This window comes from Pseudorca crassidens, chromosome 4 (genome assembly GCF_039906515.1).
Source record: "Pseudorca crassidens isolate mPseCra1 chromosome 4, mPseCra1.hap1, whole genome shotgun sequence".
NCBI lineage: Eukaryota > Metazoa > Chordata > Mammalia > Artiodactyla > Delphinidae > Pseudorca > Pseudorca crassidens.
The window spans coordinates 136,985,289-137,002,149 of NC_090299.1; positions in this window are offsets into that span (position 1 = coordinate 136,985,289).

The window sequence follows — 16,861 nt, forward strand, 5'->3', positions numbered from 1 at the left end:
CACCTTTGAATACTAGTCTTGAATCGCTTGCCCTTACCTACTTTACACAGTGCAGATACTTCAGCTCCTAACATCATTATTCCTTTTCCCATTTGCAGCACCCCATTGTACAGCAGTATTTTCCCCATTACTGGGATTTGAATTCCCCCTTGGCTGCCTTGGCTTTGGCCTCAGGATATTCTAGTTAGCCAAACCCCTCAGGCACAACATATCAACATACCTGGAGTCCTCTCCGCCTTTGAGTGAAACCAGGCTTCTTTCAGATAATTTTGAATGATTTCCTGTTTAAAACAAAAACATGATATGATTTCAGTGTCTCTATATCTTAACTTCCGAATCATTTTCAACCTTCGGAAATTTTTCTGGGTTTAAATACCACCAAATCAAATCCTGGCTCATGCATTACCAAATCAATTAAGGCCTAGGGTGGGCTGAAAGTTCATGTACATCACATTTCCCTAACCTACCAACTTGAATCAAAGTAAATGAAAAATGAAGTCTTTTTAAAAACTGGTAAAGCACCCATGGTGGGCCATCCAGAATAATAATCGATGAACCCAGTTGTAAGAATTGTATGAAATTACTTGGTGCTTTAAGGACTGGGGGGCTCAGAGTTGATAGTATTTCATAACTTGTTGAATGAATGAAGAATCAATGAATAACTAAATTCTGACAAATAATTTACCTTACTGGATTAAGTATTTAAAAACCAGATTGTGTTTTTATTATAATTTACCTAGAAAAATAATACTTGAATTCCTACAAAGGAGAATGACTGTTCAAATAACTGGGTTTTTTGCTACTATAATAAATATCAAGAACAAAATATGTCTCTTTCGTTCCCACCAAGATTCTAAAGGCAGATCTTAAAACAGAGGAAAGAAAAAAAAAAAAATTTGTGCAAGAAAAGGCAACCTGCTTTTCTTTTCTTTTTTTTTTTTTAATATTTATTTATCTATATAGGCTGCTCTGGGTCTTCGTTGCGGCACACGGGATCTTCAGTGTGTCATGTGGGCTCTTAGTTGCGGCATGTGAACTCTTAACTTGCGGCATGCATATGCAATCTAGTTCCCCAACAAGTGATCGAACCCCGGGCCCCCTGAATAGGAAGCATGGAGTCCTACCCGCTGGACCCCCAGGGAAGTCCAAGGCAACCTGCTTTTAAAGGTTCAAATCATCTAATTCCTTTCCTATTCCCTCCTTTTCCCTACCACACATAGGCACAGTGTAAGAAATAGTTGTCATTTGCCTTTTTAATAGTCAGATTCTTAATAATGGACACACTGAAGAAATGACCACATGGTCTTCTCTATATTCAGTTAATTAAGAGAAAGTATTCTGCTGGTTTGCAATTTTGCAGAACAACCAACCAGCTGTTTGATTGCATTTTTCATTAGCAAACATTGAATCTGGAGTTGTAAAAACACACCTTGAGGCCACATTCAGTGAAGTAATTACCTAAGGCAAGATGGCTATTCAGAGGTGAAAAACAGTAATAAACCATGCTTTGAATTTGGATTTAACTCCTTAATTAATTTTTAATTAGAATTTAATAATTTCATACAGATGAAAAAAGACCTAAGGAAAAATGTTCTAGATATTAAAATTATTTGTGAAAATAAAGATGAGAAACTGAATAGGCAAAAAGGAAACTCCTTGCTTAGTGGAAAGTTACTCCAAGTTTCTCTGTAAATCAAGATTGAAAAGCAAGGTATGTTACCTATAGCAATAAATGCTAGCTAATTGCTCCTAAGGCCATATTTCCCCCAACAGAAAGGTCCTCTCAGTAAATACCAAATGTCCAAAGTTGTGGGTTTTATTTTTTTTTAACTAGCACTTATCTTTCTACAAACTAATTACAAAGAATCCAGAGTTCACTGGTTCAGTGCCGCCTCCTAAATGGAAGGCCTTATATGTTTCCTGGACCAGAATTAAGAAGCTCTACTGCCAAGATTGCTTGCTGCTTTTAAAAATGAAGAATTCCGTACTATCCATGATCCCAGCTCCTAAGAAGAAAGAGTCACCTACTTCTTATCTCCCTTGCGTTATAAGTACAAATTCTGACCTTCTGTAAACTGAATTTTCAGAAGTGACCTTCCCTAAACTGAATTTTCAAAAGTGGAATTGGAAAGACAGAAAGTCAAGCTGTGGACATTCTGTCAAAGGAGCTTCTAAACAAGCAGGACTTCAGAGTAAAGAGGAAGCCTTCTGTCTGGTGTTCTCCTTCACGTTCTGAATCTGAATATCTGAGGACTGTATATGCAAATTTTGCCTTTGACAGTTTTCCACTGAAGTTCCTAATTTTTCTTTCAAGTCACACCAGTTCTGTGTCATCCACTAATTAGAATAAATATTAACAACAACCAAAATGCCTGAGGTCTTCATTGATCATTACACTAAACTCCTTTTCAAGATAAATTACAAGTCCTGAGTCATCTAGTGAGTTTGTTGGTGACATACCCAAAACCAGACCTGGGGTTCACTAAGTGATTCTGATCACCCCTCCCAGCTCTTTCAAAAAGGATAATTTGTCCTTGCCAATGTGCTGAAAGCATAAGAGCCACCAAAGGATTTAGCACTCCGTCTCCAGAATCCTTCCAGACCAATTCAGCTGGCTGGCCCCCCGAGCCTCCTTAACCTAGCTTTTTTCCTTCCCTCACCTCCCAGTTTCCTAAGGATGCTCTCTCATCGGGGCCTTTGCATCTCTTCCAGGATGCGGTTGTTCTCTTTTTCTCCATCTGGCCCACCACCGCGCACACTGCAGCAGTGTGTCAGAGCCACACGCCCCCATCCCCCCACGGTCCCAACAGGCCTCTGTTCCAGAAGCAGGAGGACCCTTCCAACACAGGACCCTTCCTCTGTGGCCCCGACCTTGTCATGCTCCTCTTGGCTTCCTGTTAAAATACTTGTAACTGAACAAAGCCAAATATGAGGCTTTAGTTTTGCCACACGGTTTCAACAAAAATACTGGACACATTTGATACTTTCATGCCAGAAAATTCAAAGTATTAGCCATTGTGCTCACTGCCGGGCACCCTCGACTTTGCAGACATCTTGCCTATAAAATAGGAGTTCTCTCCTCGCTTCCTGGGTTTGAATTAAATGCCAATGAGATCATGATATAAGCCAGAAAGGACTTTTAGAAACTAATATCACTGCATCAATAACACCATTGCTGAAGTGAGTGGGGGAAATTTCATCAAAGCCAATAAAATAATAACTCAGATGGACCGTCATGCCTCTAAAGAGGAATGCCTAGGGGGAAAAATAATACACACAGATTCACACAAACAATCCAGGCTTAATTAAAGTTCATTGTTTGTCGGCATTGGGTCTGTAAAGTTTTCACTTCCAATAGAACAAAATGACCTGAAGTGTTTTTTCTCATTTTCATGTAATTTCTCTCAGCTATTCTGTCGATAAGCAAACTGGGTTTTCAATCTGTTTACCCTCCCACAGCCTGACCAACTAAAGTCTAAAAAAACCCAGCATGTTTTTACCACTCCCACCCCTACCATTTTCCTTCTCTGTGCAATGAACCTCACATTGGTTCTTGTCTTGCTAAATGTCCCTCTACATCCTACATATCAACCTTTAAAACAATTCAGTCATTCTGTCCTCTAGGCATCCTAAGTTATCCACACTCTGTTCATTTCTAAGTGATTCCCCAGCACATCTTCTCTCTCATCTTACCCCTTCCCCAAACTAATAACTCAAGGTTATTCCAAAAAATACACAGAATGGTATTACCATATGTGACAGCCACTCTGAATGGCCCTGGAAAGAATAGCCATGTTCATCTATGGATATAGAACACAAAATCATAATGTGTAAGTTAAATAACCTTTATTTAGTGACAGGGTAAATATTACTAATAACAATGCTTTAAGAACTATTGAAATGGCTCTAAAATTTTTATCTGTATGGACTGCTATAAGTTACAATATGCTTTTTGTTTTAGTCAACTAAAACATCATCTGTTATAGAGAATTCCCCAAACAAAATACTAAAATCTTACAAAACAATGTGGTAAATAAGCAGCTACCATTTATTTAGCTCCTGCTTTATATAAAAACCAAGCAACATAACGTTATGTTTTCCCCTTACATTCATCCTATAAAACAGGTGCTACTGTCTGTGTTTTATAAGATTCAGATAGATTAAGAGGTGTTCAAAGGCCACAAAGCTAGGAAATGACAGAAAGGAGATGTGAACCTGGTTCTTCCAGACGCTAAAGCTCAGGCTTTTCCAACTAAGCTCACTACTTCCAAAAGGTGTCTGGCATCTTCAAACAGAAGAAGAGGAAGTTTTAAAGGAGAAAGGACATTAGGTTATCTACCTCTTCCTTATAAACCACATGAAATCCTACAGCAAAGTCCTGAAACCTTAAAACTTTACAAATTCAAACATGATTTAACCTATGTGTTCACACTGCTTTAGTAATTTGCTGTGTAAAGATTTAGGGTGCATCTGTGCCACACCCAAAAATATGTGGTGCATGGTTTACAAAAAAGTTATCCTACTTCAGCTACAGTAGCGGTAAATGATCGATATAGAGCTCAAGCCATTTAGTCTAGTGGATGAACTCGGTGCATCTCAGTTAAAGCCCAAGATGTTTCAGTTCTACAGAGTCCATTTTCTTGACTGTATGTAGACATTTTTGGATAAGAAAGATGTATATGTTTATCAAACCCTGAAGAAATGCAATACTTGTTCTGGAAAATGTGTACAGGGGCATTTAGGGGGGATGGGCTGGATGGATGGAAGGAAAAGTCAGGCAACCAAAGTGCAAATTAGTGCAGTGGACTTGCCACTTTATGTATAACACTGATTTCTACGACTTAGACGAAAGAAAGTCCTCTCTGAGAGACAAGTATCGGGCCTAATAGACCATGAAGAGGAGCTGAATTGTACCTCTGGGGACTCTTTGCTTTTTGTTGACTTATCTTGCACTCACAGGAGCTAGACTACTGAATTTAAAAGACCAATTTTGCCTTCAGTCTCCAGGAGATCACTATAGGCACACTTTTTTTTTCTCCTTGAATTCTGACTTTGTATTTAGAAGTACAAATGTTACCACAGTCTTAAAGAAATGTCCCATCCAGGGAAAATAAAAACATGTTTATGCTACAGCTTCCTCTGGATCCTAAAAAATAAAAGATTATTTGATACAAAAGGGACACTGAATTCTAATCTTTAGTAAGATTAGAATTTCTCTCATGAAATCACTTACCATTTTCTTAACTGGCTGTATTCACCCTAGTATTTCAAGTCCTGTGTTTGAATGGTTTCCTGTTACCCTTCCGAGGGAATGCTCTAATAACAAGACCCTATGTGTGTCACTTTATATTTGGTGAGAGGATTGTTCTTGATCTAATTATATTATAAAGGGGACAGCTTCATTAACCAAAGTGGCAGAAATAACAAAAGTATCTAATACTTATTCCACCTGGACATTTCACAAAGCTGAATGATTCTTTCCTATTCAAAAATGCCTCTCTAGTGCATTTATTAAAATGAGCTTTCAACAAAACCATTGACTAGAGAGAGAAGAGAGCCTCAGCTGTGCTAAAACTTGATTTCCTCTGAGTACCAAATAGCTTCATAAATATTTCAGTACAGAGAGCAGGGGAAAGCATTTAGAAATTAGAAAGTATGGCAGTGTCTGCAGATTTAGGAATAGCCACAAAGGATTCATGTCAACTCAGACTTATAGAGCACCTACTGTATACTAGGCTATGGTCAATGCCAGTGATGCAAAAACAAATAAGAATAGTTTAAACCTTCAAAGAGTCCATGGGGCTTACGGGTGAAATAAACATTTAAATAAAACTTTAAAGATACGATGGCAGGTGTTCTGGTAGAAGCAGGGAAAGCAGATTTAGACGTAAAAGGAGCTTCACCATCCCTCTTTTGAGCCTCTGCCATCTGTCCCTGTGCTAAGTGCTGTCATCCATGTTATCTCATTTAATCCTCACAACTAATGATGTGATCGGGTTTTAGGAGGTGCTGTGACTTTATTCATTCAACAAGGATTTATTGAGTACTTACTTTGGGCTGAGCACTATTCTATGCACTGGATAAGCAGCGAACAAGACAAAAACCCCTACTTTCATGGAATTTCCATGGTCTTGGGAAGAAACAGAAAATAGGAAAATAACTGAATTTAAATAACATATTAAAAGGTGATAAGTTCTATGGAGAAAATTAAAATAAAATATGAAAAGGAGGGTGATGAGTACAATTATAAATGGAGCGGATATCAGGAGGCTTCACTGAGAAAAAGACATTTGAGCAAAACCCTGAAGGAAATGAGGCACCTCGCCACAGTGAGGAAGCAAAGAGGTGGCTATGCTGAGAAAGGGAGGGGGGTAGTGAGGATGTGATTCTTACTCACAGCTGAAGAAAGGGCACTGCAGACCAAGACAACCATAAGTGTAAACACTGTAAGGCAAAGCATGCCACCCAGCAGATTTAGAGAAAGCAAGGAATGGATGAAAAGATGCCATTTCTGCAAAATTGTGTGGTGTATATTCAAGGAGATATATGAAAAAATATTCACCGAGATAGCAATGGGGATTTATCTGAGTGGTAGAATGTCAGTTATTCACCTTCACATGTTTTGATTTGTGTGAATGGTTTCCAATGGAAGTATATTATTTTGTCAACAGAAAAAAAATGGTTTCTTTTTGGAAAAAAAGTGAATTGGCATACATTCACTCTTGAATTTAGTGACTCAGAAGAGATGGCTAAATCCCTCTCTACCCACTTTTCCTAAGTAATAAACATCCCAATTTCAGGGCTCATTAACAACTACTTCAGCAACAACCATTTTCCCCAGACTCTTTCCCGGCTAGCCGTGGCCACATGGGTAGGTTTACCCTATGGACTGTAAATAAAAGGAGTATGGGTGATTCTAAAGAAGTGGCCTTAAAGGAAGGGCCATGATGGGCTTCTTCAGCTCTTCCTCCTGCTGCCGGCCTGGAATCAGACATAACCTTTGGTATAGAAACACTTCCTTGGAACGTTAAGGACAAGGGTCTTGTCCTAGGGATGTCACAGACAACCTTGTAAACCACCCAACGAGCCCTTGACTCCCACCTTCAGACTTCTTTCATAGCAAGAAAAGAATCAGGAGTCTGGGATTAACATATACACACTACTATATATATAGTAGATAACCAAAAAGGACCTACTATATAGCACTGGGAACTATACTCATTATTTTATGATAATTTATAAGGGAAAAGAATCTGAAAAAGAATATATATATATATATATATATATATATATATGTAAAACTGAATCACTTTGCTGTACCTCTGAAACTAACACAATATTGTAAATCAACTATACTCCAATAAAAAAAAAAAATCTTGTGTTTAAACCGCTCTTCTTTTCATGTTTTCTGATATGTGGAGCTGAACCCAATCCTAGCTAATATGGTATATAAAGCAGTGTTCAGCTCCTGTGTTCTCAGTGTACCTTCCATGCTCATTCTATTATGCCACAGGTGTCCCTTGCACAAGGGAGGGAGATCTTGGAGGAGCAGACACTTGAGCCAAGTCTTTGGGTTGAATCAGAACTTGAGGCAGCCATATACTGTCATGTGCTAGAAGAAATCTTCAAAAGGATATGGATCAATGGGAAACAATTGGAACTAATAGAATTTAATAAGAAGCTAAATTAATATTTTTTAAAAACCCAAAGCTTTCCTTTATACCAAGAATATCCAGTAAAAAAAATCTCAATAATAAGAGGAACAAAATGTATAAAATAGCTACATAAAAGTAAATACGAGGACGTGTAAATTTATAAGAAAACTATAAAACTTTAACGAACGTAAAAGATGACCTAAACAGATGTTCTAAATAAATGCCCCTTGCTTGAAACGTAATCATGACCGAAAAGACTTGAATGTTATGAAAAATAATAATAAAAAGGCACTTCCCTACAATAACAAAAGATACATAAAGGTTACAGTACTTATTGATGCATAGTCCCGATGCAGAAATTAACAAGTAGATTCAAGGAAGAAAATACAGTACTGAAACTGATCCATAAATACATGGATATTTAGTATATGATAAAAGCAGAATTTCAAATTAGTGGAAAAAGAATGGACTATTCAATGATATTTAATGATAATAGGAAAAATATCCAAATGGAAGAAAATAAAATTAGATGCTCATCTCACTCCAAATATTCAGATAAATTTCATATCACTTAAAGTTCTAAATGTTAAAAAAAAAAAAAAAACTGAAATAACACTAGAAAAAAATACGGAAAAAATTACAACTAGAGGCCTTTCCAAGTAAAATGTCTTTCCAAACAAGACAAGAAACCATTAAGGAAGGCATTAAAGAAAAAAACTGCAAGCAAGACTATATAACTCCTAATTCTCTATGACAAAGTTGCCATAAATACAGTTAAAGGAAAAAAATCAAACTGAAGAAAATATTTTAAAACTGAAATAGACAAAAAGCTAATTTCCCTAATATATGCAGACTTTCTTTAAATCTATAAGGAAAAGACAAAGGTAAAGAATATAAATATGTAATTTTCTCAGAAAACAAAAATTCTCAAACTTACTAATAAATACACAAGACATGAAAATGAAAAATTTTGCTTATCAAATAAGCAAAACATTAAATTGTGGAGGCTCTGTTCATCCGGATTTCAGGTCCCTTTCCAAAGGAATTATTCCATGTGTAATTGTAGATTTATTGTGTCTGCGGAAAGGTGAGGTCAGGATCTGCCTCCATCTTCAACGCTCTGTTTGTTTGGTTTTTTTTACTTTGTAATCGCTAATGTTGGTGTCATATAAACTTAGTTTCAAACCAACCTAACTCTCAATGTCACTTCTAGGCATATAGCATTTATTGACTTGTTGTCCAACCACAAAGATCCCCAAAAATCGGCATTTCACTGACAGTACATAAAGATGTGGTCTGATAAAGCAATAGCAGTACAGATCCCTCTACTAGGCACTCTCAAATTCAGACTCCTCGTCATGTATGCTTGTTAAACCCTTCCCTAAAATCCATTTTCCCTTTATGTATAATAAGGATTTATTCAATCTTGACTTTTTATTTCTATAATGTTATTTTATTATTCACACTCTTGTTTTAAGCAACTTCAAATCCTTGTGGAATTATTGACAAATAAATATGTAAAGAGAGAGGCATAAAGATAGAAGTGATAAGTAAGATGTAGGGGGCAAAAAAGAAAATGGGTTTAATTCGAACTTTCTTGATTTCTTCTGAGACACTAACCGAAGGAATTAAATATTAAATGATAAATATAATCTTGTTACCAACTTATGACCTCTCCCAAAAGTGTGATTCATCTGAAGCAGGGACACACCCACAATTTAGGGCTTGCAAATAACTCCTTTCTGGGGACAAAAGGTGGAAAACCATCTAGGTCTTCTACATAAACTATGTTAATACTTCTGATTTTAAACATCTCCTATAAAAATGTTTTTGCAAAACGAATATATACATTTTCTTCCTGCTGATGCTAAGACCCTTGGCTATTTTAGGCATCAAAAACAAGAAAATATACACACATGTATAGACGCACCACATTTACCATCAATTATACTGTAGAATGTATGCATCAATAGTGAAACAGCCAAAGAACACCTCTTCTTTTTCTACTCTGAAAATACATAACCAAACTTTGGTTTTGGTTGAAATCATTTGTTCCTTGATTACGTGTTATCCGGGTTTCATCTGAGTCTATCTCAGAATCTTCTATCTTAACCTATCCAACACCTTTGGCAAAAAAAAAAAGCCTGTCCTACCATTCCTCATGCAAGTGATACGTATCTGCTTCTGTTGTGCACTGCTTGAAGTTTTACTTAAGGAAGAGAGCCCTTGTAGCTCCCCTTTTATGTAATTCATCCTGGGGATAATCCCCCAGGAAATGTCTGGATAGCTTCACTGGGTTATGGGAAATGAAAATCCTATGTTGCTTTAACTGAGTATGTCTTAGACCTTATTGTTGGAAGTGAGCCTTACTTGACATTTGATATTAATCATAGACACTGGAGAAACATCTCAGGGAGCTGGAATTGTCATCTGTGACCAATCAAGTCTCACTGGACAAAACTCACTGCTCAGTGTCGCCTTAACTTATTTTGCTGAGATGTCACACCTGTCAGCCAGCTTGCACATCTTTCCAAGAACTTGCTAGGTTTAGTTTTCTCCCTGTCTATAAATGCAACGTAAGTTAGCGACATTCATTGACAGATTTCAGCAGTATTTTTTCCCCTAGTCAAGCTGTTAGTTCAATTGTTAAGTACCGGAATTTCTTTTTAGTCTTCAAAGAATTCAGAACCACAATCAGAACTAGGGGAAGGTAGCAAAGCAGATTGACAGCATACCATCAAGGTAGTCCAGCAGTTGCTTAGCTGTTTACCGACACTGCCTGCCCTCCCCCCATCTCTCCAGCAAGTAGAATACTGAGGAAATATACCTGGACTTTTCAGATATAGACAACTGGAAGACACCAATATGAATGAAGCAGTGGTTGAATGGAAGTTAATTTTAAATTGTTCAATTAATTATTAAATTAGTAATTTTTTATGGTTTATACATAGCCTCTTCAGTGACCCCCGCATTATGCCTGGGCTCCTTCCAAGAGACCACAAAGATTGGTTGGTGAGCAGAGGCGGTATAAAACTAAGGACCAGATGGAGTTTGGAGGTGCTCCCCAAGGGGCCTTCTTCAAATTACTAAAGCAAAGGTGGAGAAAACTGTGCTTAAATGTAGATATAAAATAGAGAAGTTTGAGAGGCTGTTTTTGAAGAAAATTGTGAAAATGGAATGAGAGAAATTGGGGGTTGGGTAAAACTCAGTTGTTAAGTATCTAAAGAATGCAGGACATGAAGCTGAGTATTATTCTTAAGTGTTTCCTAAGACGTCTCCTTGAAAGAGTTTCTTCAATCTAGATGTATATAGTGTTCAAAACAATTACAGCCATGCAAAAGGAAAGGAGGTAAGTTATCCAGGGACTCCAGCAGAAATATTGTCCAAAAAGGATAATTTTTATTTCACATAAAAAATTATAAGCTCTTTGCTAAAGAGGCATTTCTCTATTTATGAGAAAATGAGACCATGTTTGGTGAAGCCAACGTCTCTAGTGTATGCAGAGCAGTGTTGGCTTCTGCAGTCCTGGCCATGACCATGACCAAATGGGAATGAGATTCAAACCCTTTGTCCATCAGGACACTTTAAAAAAAATACCACTAATCATGTTCAAGACCTTTTGAGGTCCCACCTGTGTTAAATCTAGAGCAGGGGAAGATTTAACACTTTCTTCCCCATCTCAAGCAAGCCAGAAATGCTCACTGCATTAGTAATATCACTTCAAGTCCTGCATGTGGCAGATTTATTCACAAAGTAAAATTTTGTGTATTTTTTCCTTTTTATAAAAAAAAATTAAAGTAAAAAAAGATGAGGTTAATGAAAAGCAATTGTTTACATGAGCAACATTTTTATGTGATTTACCTTTTAGGTTAAACCATGGGATGAAAACCTTGACTCAACATCATTTTAAATAGTATTGTTATTGATTCATACAATTGACAAAAAAATGGACATGAATTACATTATGCTGGGTGCTTCCAGGAGTGTGGTAACTTCATAAATCTTTGTTGGCACACTTGCCTCATGTCCTTTGTACTATTAACACCTACCTGAAATAGAAGAAGTAAAGTTGATCTCTTGGTGAATGACTGCATTGGCCCCAATTCCCTGGGATCCTATATCTGGCTGGTCCTTGAGGTCACATACCCTCAGCCTGGTCATACCTGGCAGGCTAACAGAGCATATTTCTTTTGCACAGGGCATAGCTGCAAACCCTCAAGGACAGCATGGCCAACTCCAGTTTCACCCTTACCTCTGTAATGTATCCATCGCTGGAGAATAAGAGCAGCATGACTAATGGTGATTAGGAGGCCACGTGGTGTGATGGAAAAAAACTGAACTTGGAATCAGAAGGCAAGTACTCTTGTTTCAGTGCTAACCCTTATTAGCTACACGACTTAAGGCAAATCTCTTCCGATCTCTGTCCTCAGTTTCTCCTTTGTAAATATGGGCAATGATAGTTTACTATACCAGGTTGTTTTTAAATAAAATAATATGTGAAAGCATTTTGTAAATAATATACATGTAAAAATTATATTTAATTAATCATCAAAATTTAATATTTTCTGATCACAGGATGTCAACTAATTAGCCTACTTCCACATAGTTACATTAACTGACTTCGTATAAGAGATCAATTAAACAAAGACCCTGACAGAGGAAGATGGCGGAAGAGTAAGACGCGGAGATCACCTTCCTCTCCACAGATACACCAGAAATACATCTACACGTGGAACAACTCCTACAGAACACCTACTGAAGGCTGGCAGAAGACCTCAGACCTCCCAAAAGGCAAGAAACTCCCCACGTACCTGGGTAGGGCAAAAGGAAAAAAGAATAAACAGAGACAAAAGAATAGGGACGGTACCTGCACCAGTGGGAGGGAGCTGTGAAGGAGGAAAAGTTTCCACACACTAGGAAGCCCCTTCGCGGGCGGAGACTGCGGGAGGCGGAGGGGGGAGCTTCGAAGCCGCGGAGGAGTGCACAGCAACGGGTGCGGAGGGCAAAGCGGGGAGATTCCCGCACAGAGGATCGGTGCCGACCGGCACTCACCGGCCCGAGAGGCTTGTCTGCTCACCCATCCGCTGCGAGCTGAGGCTCTGAGGCTCGGGTTTCGGTTTCGGACGGAGCGCAGGGAGAGGACTGGGCTTGGCGGCTTGAACATAGCCTGAAGGGGTTAGTGCACCACAGCTAGCCGGGAGGGAGTCCGGGGAAAAGCCTGCACCTGCCGAAGAGGCAAGAGACTTTTTCTTCCCTCTTTGTTTCCTGGTGCGTGAGGAGAGGGGTTTAAGAACGCTGCTTAAAGGAACTCCAGAGACGGGCGCGAGCCGCGGCTAAAAGCGCGAACCCCAGAGACGGGCGCGAGCCGCGGCTGAAAGCGCGGACCCCAGAGACGGGCGCGAGCCGCGGCTGGAGGCGCGGACCCCAGAGGCGGGCGGGAGACGTTGGGGCTGCTGCTGCCGCCACCAAGGGGCCTGTGTGCGAGCGCAGGTCGCTCTCCACGCCCCTCTTCCGCGGAGCCTGTGCAGCCCGCCACTGCCGGGTTCCCGGGATCCGGGGACGACTTCCCCGGGAGAGCGCACGGCGGGCCTCGGGCTGGTGCAGGGTCACGCCGGACTTTGCCGCCGCAGGCCCGCGCCGCATTCCGTGCCCCTCCCTCCCCGCCGGCCTCAGTACGCCAGAACCCCCGAATCAGCGGCTCCTTTAACCCCGTCCTGTCTGAGCAAAAAACAGACACCCTCCAGCGACCTACACGCAGAGGCAGGGCCAAATCCAAAGCTGAGCCCCTGTGAGCTGTGAGAACAAAGAAGAGAAAGGGAAATCTCTCCCAGCAGCCTCAGAAGCAGCGGATTAGAGCTCCACAATCAACTTGATGTACCCTGCATCTGTGGAATACATGAATAGACAGCCAATCATCCCAAATTAAGGAGGTGGACTTTGGGAGCAAGATCTATGATTTTTTTCCCTATTCCTCTTTTTGTGAATGTGTATGTGTATGCTTCTGTGTGAGATCTTGTCTGTATAGTCTTGCTTCCACCATTTGTCCTAGGGTTCTATCCGTCCATGGTTTTTTCTTAAAATTTTTTTCTTAATAATCAATTTTAATTTTAAGAACGTTATTATACTTTACCTTCGCCCTTTCTTTCTTTCTTTCTTTCTTTCCTTCCTTCCTTCCCTCCTTTAGACAACGAATCATCCCAAATTGAGGAGGTGGTCTCTGACAGCAAGATTTATGATTTTTCCCCCTTTACCTCTTTTTGTGAGGGTGTATGTGTACGCTTCTGTGTAAGACTTTGTCTGTATAGCTTTGCTTCCAACATTTGTCCTAAGGTTCTATCCGTCCCTTTTTTTTTTTTTCTAATTAAGAATTTTTTAATTCAATAACTTTATTATACTTTATTTTATTTTTACTGTATCTTCTTTCTTTCTGTTTCTCCTTCTTTCCCTCCTTCCTTCCTTCCTCCCTCCCTCCCTCCCTCCTTTCGTTCCTTCTTGCCTTCTTTCCCTCTTTGCTTCTTTCTTTCTTCCTTCCTTCCTTCCTTCCTTCCCTCCTTCCTTCCCTCCTTTCCTTCTTTCTTTCCTCATACTTCTACTAATTCCCTCTACTTTTTCTCCCTTTTATTCTGAGCCGTGTGGATGAAAGGCTCTCGGTGCTCCAGCCAGGAGTCAGGGCTCTGCCTCTGAGGTAGGAGAGCCAACTTCAGGACACTGGTCCACAAGAGACCTCCCAGCTCCACATAATATCAAACGGCGAAAATCTCCCAGAGACCTCCATCTTAACACCAGTACCCAGCTACACTCAACGACCAGCAAGCCACAGTGCTGGGCAACCTGTGCCAAACAACTAGAAAAACAGGAACACAACCCCACCCATTAGCAGAGAGGCTGCCTAAAATCATAATAAGGCCACAGACACCCCAAAACACACCACCAGACGTGAACCTGCCCACTAGAGAGACAAGATCCAGCCTCATCCACCACAACACAGGCACTAGTCCACTCCACCAGGAAGCCTACACAACCCACTGAACCAACCTTAGCCACTGGAGACAGACATCAAAAACAGGAGGAACTACGAACCTGCAGCCTGCAAAAAGGAGACCCCAAACACAGTAAGATAAGCAAAATGAGAAGACAGAAAAACACACAGCAGATAAAGGAGCAAGATAAAAATGCACCAGACCTAACAAATGAAGAGGAAATAGGCAGTCTACCTGAAAAAGAATTCAGAATAATGATAGTAAGGTTGATCCGAAATCTTGGAGATAGAATGGACAATAGAATGGACAAAATGCAAGAATCAGTTAACAAGGACCTAGAAGAACTAAAGATGAAACAAGCAACGATGAACAACACAATAAATGAAATTAAAAATACTCTAGATGGTATCAATAGCAGAATAACTGAGGCAGAAGAACGGATAAGTGACCTGGAAGATAAAATAGTGGAAATAACTACTGCAGAGCAGAATAAAGAAAAAAGAATGAAAAGAACTGAGGACAGTCTCAGAGACCTCTGGGACAACATTAAATGCACCAACATTCGAATTATAGGGGTTCCAGAAGAAGAAGAGAAAAAGAAAGGGACTGAGAAAATATTTGAAGAGATTATAGTTGAAAACTTCCCTAATATGGGAAAGGAAATAGTTAATCAAGTCCAGGAAGCACAGAGAGTCCCATACAGGATAAATCCAAGGAGAAATACACCAAGACACATATTAATCAAACTGTCAAAAATTAAATACAAGGAAAGCATATTAAAAGCAGCAAGGGAAAAACAACAAATAACACATAAGGGAATCCCCATAAGGTTAACAGCTGATCTCTCAGCAGAAACCCTACAAGCCAGAAGGGAGTGGCAGGACATACTGAAAGTGATGAAGGAGAAAAACCTGCAGCCAAGACTACTCTACCCAGCAAGGATCTCATTCAGATTTGATGGAGAAATTAAAACCTTTACAGACAAGCAAAAGCTGAGAGAGTTCAGCACCACCAAACCAGCTTTACAACAAATGCTAAAGGATCTTCTCTAGGCAAGAAACACAAGAGAAGGAAAAGACCTATAAAAACGAACCCAAAACAATATAGAAAATGGGAATAGGAACATACATATCGATAATTACCTTAAATGTAAATGGACTAAATGCTCCCACCAAAAGACACAGATTAGCTGAATGGATACAAAAACAAGACCCTTATATATGCTGTCTACAAGAGACCCACTTTAGACCTAGAGACACATACAGACTAAAAGTAAGGGGATGGAAAAAGATATTCCATGCAAATGGAAACCAAAAGAAAGCTGGAGTAGCAATTCTCATATCAGACAAAATAGACTTTAAAATAAGGACTATTAAAAGAGACAAAGAAGGACACTACATAATGATCAAGGGATCGATCCAAGAAGAAGATATAACAATTGTAAATATTTATGCACCCAACGAGCACCTCAATACATAAGGCAAATACTAACAGCCATAAAAGGGGAAATCGACAGTAACACATTCATAGTAGGGGACTTAAACACCCCACTTTCACCCAAGGACAGATCATCCAAAATGAAAATAAATAAGGAAACACAAGCTTTAAATGATACATTAAACAAGATGGACTTAATTGATATTTATAGGACACTCCATCCAAAAACAACAGAATACACATTTTTCTCAAGTGCTCATGGAACATTCTCCAGGATAGATCATATCTTGGGTCACAAATCAAGCCTTGGCAAATTTAAGAAAATTGAAATTGTATCAAGTATCTTTTCTGACCACAACGCCATGAGACTAGATATCAATTACAGGAAAAGATCTGTAAAAAATACAAACACATGGACTCTAAACAATACACTACTTAATAATGAAGTGATCACTGAAGAAATCAAAGAGGAAATCAAAAAATACCTAGAAACAAATGACAATGGAGACACAACGACCCAAAACCTGTGGGATGCAGCAAAAGCAGTTCTAAGGGGGAAGTTTATAGCAATACAAGCCCACCTTAAGAAGCAGGAAACATCTAGAATAAACAACCTAACCTTGCACCTCAAGCAATTAGAGAAAGAAGAACAAAAAAACCCCAAAGCTAGCAGAAGGAAAGAAATCATAAAAATCAGATCAGAAATAAATGAAAAAGAAATGAAGGAAACAATAGCAAAGATCAATAAAACTAAAAGCTGGTTCTTTGAGAAGATAAACAAAATAGATA